The 7,500-nt window shown below is 41.4% G+C and overlaps 1 protein-coding gene across 1 annotated transcript in view; it reads left to right on the top strand.

Annotated features, from left to right (window-relative positions):
* The window catches only part of LOC123502104 (zwei Ig domain protein zig-8-like), a 360,559-nt gene that overhangs the window by 299,105 nt on the left and 53,954 nt on the right, over positions 1 to 7,500 (top strand). The window lies entirely within an intron of this gene.

Below are 7,500 nucleotides of genomic sequence, written 5' to 3'. Positions count from 1 at the left end.
ACACACACACACACACACACACACATTACACAATTCTTTAACTGCTATGTATTTTGTTTTCATGTTTAAGGAAATATTATGATACAAACTTTGAATCCAATTTTCAAGCAAAACAATAACAGTAGAAGAAATTATGGGTTAATTCATACCTTTTACCTCTTTTTAGCTCATTAATACAGACTAGTGGTGCCAAATCATCATTACCAGCAAGTGAATTGACAGTAATAAACACTTTTGAAACACAACGCTAATACAAATGATGGAGTAGCTAAAACTTACATTACATTAAAATAAAAGGGAAGCTGCAAGAGGCCACCAAGCCTACACGTGGCAGTCCCTGTGCGTTTAAAGCTACCTAATTCCATCTATCATCCCCATCCATGAACTTATCTAACCTTCTTTTAAAGCTCTCTATTGACTCAGCCCTTAACACATGACCACTGAGACCGTTCCACTCATCAACCACTCTGCTGCGTTATTCTTGCCTAGTGAAATCTTTGTTCTCTCACATGAACGACCAAGTGGCATAGTATCCTCGTCATTATTAGCGCCAATGTTCATGTTACCTGAGGGAAGCAGTCCTTATGTGCTCAAAAAATCGCTAAGTATTTCTCAGCCGCCATAGTCTTTATCATTGGCATAGTGTCCTTACCAGCCAAGTGTCCTCATTCTTATTAGCGTCAACGTTCGTGTTACCTGAGCGAAACAATCCCGATGTGCCAAAAAATCATTAAGTATTTCTCAACCGTCATAGTCTTTATCAGTGGCATAGTGTCCTTACCAGCCAGGTGTCCTCGTCATTATTAGCGCCAATGTTCATGTTACCTAAGTGAAACAGTCCTTATGTGCCAAAAAAATCATGAAGTATTTTCAGCGGCCATAATCTTCATCGTTGGCATAGTGTCCTTACCAGCCAGGTGTCATTGAATCTTTATCAGTCAAGGTGTTATAGTAACGAGTAGGAATTCAAATCCAGGCAAGTAAGGTGAGGCAGGTGAGGCAGGTAAGACTCTCCCTTCCCTCCCTTCTCCTCTCTTCCACCCTGTCTACTCCCCCCACCCTCCAGCCCTACACTCAGTAAAGAACACGTCGTCACTCTCGCCAGAGTTCAATAACAATAAAAAATAACAAGTTTGCTGCACGTTCCACCGTCGCTTCAGAATTATTCGCCTCGTGTACCGGAATGTACCGTCGTATTTTTCCATAAGCGGGGGCACGAGTAAAGAGCGAAGATAAAATCAACAAAAATATGACTCTTAATATCGCTCAGCAAAGGCCAAGGGAATGAAAACAAATCCATTTTCAACTTGGTCTTAACTCAATATCGATTCAGATTTTTGGAGAAAAGCCAGATAATCTTTTTCTTTTTCTTAAATTGTCACAAGAAGATAAAACTAGAAATCCTCCCACCGTCAGTTTTTGAATGCCTTGTGCCTTTTCCAGCAAGTCTCCAAAGATCAATACGGGTTTTCAGCACTGCCCTGATACTCCCTTTGTGCCAGTGTCCTAAGCTCAAGTGAAAATAGACAAGAGAAAAATCCAATTCCGAATACCAGTCTTCCATGACATAGAAGAACGAATTCAGACGAGAGGACGAAGACATTGCATTATAAAAAAGAAAGTCGAATAGAAAACGAGGAAGATATTGGGCTAAGAAAAAGAAGGTTGTTGAATTAAAAAGCATTGAATGAAGACGTGAAGATGCTGAGCTCAAACAAAGGTATGGAATTGAGACGGAAAGAAAGGTATTGAATAAGAAGTCTGCAGGAGAGAGATGTTCAAGTAAAGTTACCCCCAAAAATAATGCCTAAAATGTTTAATTGAAGAGAGAAAATAGAAATCATAACATCAAAAGGCACCAAATTAGAAAAGAAAAATATAAAACTGAACCTTTGTTGAATATAATTTTTTCAAATGAAGGTGATGAATATGAAACAAACACGGAAACAAAATGAATGACAATGAATGGGAAAAAAAACAAAGAAAAGGAAAATTAGACAAAAAGAAAAAGAAAACCATTAAATAGAAAACAAAACAAACTAAATAACAGGAACCGGAGAACAAAGCAAAAAAAAGCGAAAAGAATCCAAATTAAACAGAAATAAAACAATCAAGACGAGAAGACACTATCAGAGAGAGAGAGAGAGAGAGAGAGAGAGAGAGAGAGAGAGAGAGAGAGAGAGAATGGAAGAGCAAGTTCGAGGACGCTTTGCAAAATGAAGGACGGACGAGCGTGCTTGATTAAGAACACCAAAAGGGGAGGAAACAGCAGAGGAGGCACCAACCTAGATATTTCCGTGGGCGTTATTGACAATACCAGCAGGATATTGGCAGGACAGATGCTGACGAGGGGGTGGAGGGCTGGGGAGGGGCAGTCTGATCATGACGTGGGGTAGGGACAGGAGGAAGGAATGAGGGAGTGGGAAGCAAGGACCGGGGAAGAAGAATGAAGATGAAGAAGTCGTGGGGCAGGGACAGGAGGAAGGAATGAGGGAGTGGGAAGCAAGGACCGCGGGGAGGAAGAATAAGGATGAAGAAGTAAGGAATGCAAAGAAACACAAAGAAAATGCAAAGAAAGGACAAACAGCTTCAGATTTGTTGGCTTTCACGAGTGTGTGTGATGAAAGAGACTTGTGTGAAGGACGAGATGTAGGAGTGGATGGGTATGATGTGGCAACGTAGTGGTGGTGGTGGTGGTGGTGGTGGTGATGGTGATGGTGGTGAAGTTACATTCGGTTATGCTCGGGTTGGCAGTGAGGATAATGATGTTAAGGTGATGGTGATGGTGTTGATGGTGGTGATAGTGGTTGTGGTGGTGGTACGTTAAAGGCATCGTAATAAAGTAATATTTGTATTTCTCTTACAGTGTCGAGTTTCATACCATATAACACATTACACACAACCACTCTTAAAACACTAATATTAAGCTATTTTACACGCACACACACACACACACACACACACACACACACACACACACACACACACACACACACACACACACAAACATACACCATCTCTCTCTCTCTCTCTCTCTCTCTCTCTCTCTCTCTCTCTCTCTCTCTCTCTCTCTCTCTCTCTCTCTCTCTCTCAGAATCTGTGTGTGTGTGTGTGTGTGTGTGTGTGTGTGTGTGTGTGTGTGTGTGTGTGTGTGTGTGTGTGTGTGTGTGTGTGTGTTCTCCTCTTCCTTTATATATTCAATCTCTACTCTATCCATTTATTATTTCTTTGTTTAATTCTTGCTAGTTTTCCGTCACTTACTTCAGATTCACACCCTGCTCAATTTGCTAAAGGTTTCCACTGACGATCGAGAGAGAGAGAGAGAGAGAGAGAGAGAGAGAGAGACAGAACTTAATATCTTTCCTCTTGGTGTTCCTTTAGCGCGGTGCCTGGTGGGTTCTCTAGGCTGCCCATTGATCGGACCACGGCTATATGACCTCTTAACTCTCGTGAAGGGTAATGGGAGGCAGTCACGAGGCCAGATGTGAGCCTTGAGAATGTGATATTATTTGAATGACACTCTTCCCCAAAGCTGCTGTTCTGTTCTTTGCTGCTTTAGTGTGGCATGTTCTAGTTTTGCTTTCTCGGTCTCTCTGTCTCTCTGTCTATGTTTCTCTATCTCTCGTTCTCTGTCTCTCGTTCTCTCTCCCTCGTTTTTGTCTCTGTCTTTCTGTCTCTGTTTCTTTCTGTCTCTCTGTCTCTGTTTCTCAGTCTCTCGTTCTCTGTCTCTCGTTCTCTCAGCCATGTTTTTTTTTTCTCTCTCTGTCTGTCTCTCTGTCTTTCTGTCTCTGTTTCTGTCTCTCGTTCTCTCTGCCTTGTTTTTTTTTCTCTCTGTCTCTGTCTCTGTTTCTGTCTCTCGTTTTCTGTCTCTCGTTCTCTGTCTCTCGTTCTCTGTCTCTCGTTCTCTGTCTCTCGTTCTCTCTCTCTCTCTCTCTCTCTCTCTCTCTCTCTCTCTCTCTCTCTCTCTCTCTCTCTCTCTCTCTCTCTCATTCATGTCCCGAGCGACTGTGTTCTCTTCCTCTTCTTTCTAAATCCATTCATTATTCTATCCATTTATTTAATATAATTTTTGTTTAATACTCGACACTCTTAAAACCTTGAAATTTTATGGAGATTATTTTTTTTTCTTTAAGGTGAGAAATTAGCGTTCTTCATTATTTTCTTACGTGTTTCTTTTCATTAATTTAATTCATTCATTCTTGCCTCTCAATTCTTCCTACTTAGCATTCTTTCATTCCTTTCATTAGTTTTATCTATCTATTCTTTTTCTCCCTCATTTCTTCCTGTCCCTCCTTCCTATTCTCTTTATTCTTCACATCCACTCTTTCTTTCTCTGCTTATTCTCCTTTCTTTTCTTCTCATCCATCCTCCCTCTCATTCTTCCTTGTTCTCTTCATTCTCTCTCTCTCTCTCTCTCTCTCTCTCTCTCTCTCTCTCTCTCTCTCTCTCTCTCGTAATTCTCCCTCTTTTCTGCTCACTCTTTCTCGCCTCCTCCTCATTCTCTCCCCATCCATTCCCGCTCACTTTCCTATCCAGCCATCCATCATCCCCTTGGCCTCTGTTCTACCCAATCCAGTGCGTGATACTCAGCACTATGGTTGAATTACACACACACACACACACACACACACACACACACACACACACACACACACACACACACACACACACACACACACACACATACTCACACACAGCTATAAAAAGCTTAATTAAGGTTCTAATCTTAAGTCTCCCTCAATTCCCATATGTACATTTTCAGTATGTATGTACTGCAATTACTAATAAACCGTATCATTATCATTATTATTATTATTACACACACACACACACACACACACACACACACACACACACACACACACACACACACACACACTTGTTTCCTTCACTACAAAACGAAGGAATCTTTAGACGAGAGAGAGAGAGAGAGAGAGAGAGAGAGAGAGAGAGAGAGAGAGAGAGAGAGAGAGAGAGAGAGAGAGAGAGAGAGAGAGAGAGAGAGAGAAAAAAAAAAAGAGAAACCCAACCCTACTTAATTTTCAACACACACACACACACACACACACACACACACACACACACACACACACACACACACACACACACACACACACTTCCTCTCCCCACACTTCCTCCCTCCCTCCTTCCACACACACGTATCCAAGGTTGCACCACCTCCCAGGAGACACACACATCAGCGCCAAGAGGTCAGCCTTCCTGGAGCCAACATAACAATTGTCCAAGCCACCTCCTGTCCATCAAGTCATCTATTTAGTGCATGAGTGGATGGCGTGACGCAGCCAGCACGCGACCCGGACAGCCACTGGTAACATGAGGCCGTGGAGGGAATGCTATATAAGAGAGTAATGCGATGGTGTATTGAGGTCCACAAAGGAACATAAAGGAATAGTGTAACAGTATAGTGAGGAGTTCCATAGGTGTGTTTGTCAGTTAGTGTACGTATTTTAAGGTGCTCTAAGGAACATGAAGGAAGGAGAAATAGTAATGGATAACTTTTTGGCTCTTATTAATGTGTTTAAAAGTGTTTGTTACTGAGGCACATTATGGAATACAAAGGAAAGGAGACGTGTCAGGGAATTTGTGGGGTTTTAATGGTGTGTGTGTGTGTGTGTGTGTGTGTGTGTGTGTGTGTGTGTGTGTGTGTGTGTGTGTGTGTGTGTGTGTGTGTGTGTGTGTGTGTGTGTGTGTGTGTGTGTGTGTGTGTGTGTATTTGGGGAACGCAAAGATATGTATTATTTCTCTCTCTCTCTCTCTCTCTCTCTCTCTCTCTCTCTCTCTCTCTCTCTCTCTCTCTCTCTCTCTCTCTCTCTCTCTCTCTCTCTCTCTCTCGTTTAAAAATGTATTCGTTCTGAAAGTAAAGAAGGAAGCAGTGTGTGTGTGTGTGTGTGTGTGTGTGTGTGTGTGTGTGTGTGTGTGTGTGTGTGTGTGTGTGTGTGTGTGTGTGTGTGTGTGTGTGTGTGTGTGTGTGTGTGTGTGTGTGTGTGTGTGTTTGCATTTACCTTTCGTTTCCTTCTCCCTCTCTTTACTTTTCCTTCGCCTAGTTAATGGTGCATAAAGAAGAAAGGGGAGGAGGAGGAGGAGGAGGAGGAGGAGGAGGAGGAGGAGGAGGAGGAGGAGGAGGAGGAGGAGGAGGAGGAGGAGGACCAGTATTAGCAACACAAAGGAACACAAGGGAAGAACAAGCACCAACCGTATTCCTTACTGGCTTATTGCAAAGAAGTTCGAGGAGGAGGAGGAGGAGGAGGAGGAGGAGGAGGAGGAGGAGGAGGAGGAGGAGGAGGAGGAGAAAGAGGACAAGAAGGAAGAAGAAGAGGACGAAGAGAAGGAGGAAAAGGAGGACGAAGAGGAGAAGGAGGAAGAGGACAAGAAGAAAGAGGAAGAGGACGAAGAGGAGGAGAAAGAGAAGGAGGACGAAGAGGAGGAGGAAGAGGAGGAGGAGGAAGAGGAGGAGGACGAAGAGGAGAAGGAAGAGGACGAAGAGGAGGAGGAGGAGGAGGAGGACGAAGAAGAAGAGGAAGCGAAGGAGGAGAAGTAGAAGGAGAAGGAAGAAAAGGAAAAGGAGGAAGAAGTGGAAGGAAGAAAAGGATAGAAAAAGAGAAAAAAAAAAAGGGCAAGAAAAAAAAGGAAAAAGGAAAAAAGAAATGAATGAAAGAAAGAAAAACTAAAAAAAAAAAACAATGAAAGCATAACACCCAGCCATCAAGAAAAATATAAACAAACTTCTTTCTCTCTTTTCTCTCCAACCACGAACACAAAAATTAAATAAAAATAAAATGAAAAAGCAAGTGAAAAATAACACCAGACTATGAAAAACTATAAATAACCTTATATTTTCTCCATTCCTCCATTAATACACCATTACACCATTTTTTTTCTCACCAACCACGAACACAAGAATTAAATAAAGTTGTTAATGAAAAAGCAAGAGAAAATGTGACTAAACTATCAAAAACTATAAATAACTATCTATTTTCTCCCTTCCTCCATTAATACACCATTACACCATTACTTTTTTCTCTCCAACCACGAACACAAGAATTAAATAAAGTTGTTAATGAAAAAGCTAAAGAAAATAACACCAAACTATCAAAAACTATAAATAACTATCTATTTTCTCCATTCCTCCATTAATACACCATTACACCATTACTTTTTTTCTCCAACCACGAACACAAGAATTAAATAAAGAAACTGAAAAAACAAGAGAAAAGTAACATCAAACTATCAAAAACCATAAACAACCTTCTATTTTCTCCCTTCCGCCATTAATACACCACTACATCTTTATTCTTTCCCTTCCTTCTCTCCCTCTCTGTTTTTTTCTTCTGTGTACGTATTGCTAATGGCGTAATGGTCCATGAAGAGGTAGATAAAATGATGATTTCCTTCCTTCCTCTCTGGTTTGTACGCGTTTTTTTTAAGTATGTATGTATGTCTCTGTATTTATTGATTGCTTTCTTTCACTACGACACATCT

Source organism: Portunus trituberculatus, chromosome 10 (assembly GCF_017591435.1).
Source record: "Portunus trituberculatus isolate SZX2019 chromosome 10, ASM1759143v1, whole genome shotgun sequence".
Classification (NCBI taxonomy): domain Eukaryota; kingdom Metazoa; phylum Arthropoda; class Malacostraca; order Decapoda; family Portunidae; genus Portunus; species Portunus trituberculatus.
The sequence above is the reverse complement of the archived record's forward strand: the minus strand, read 5'-3'. Positions and strand labels throughout refer to the sequence as shown.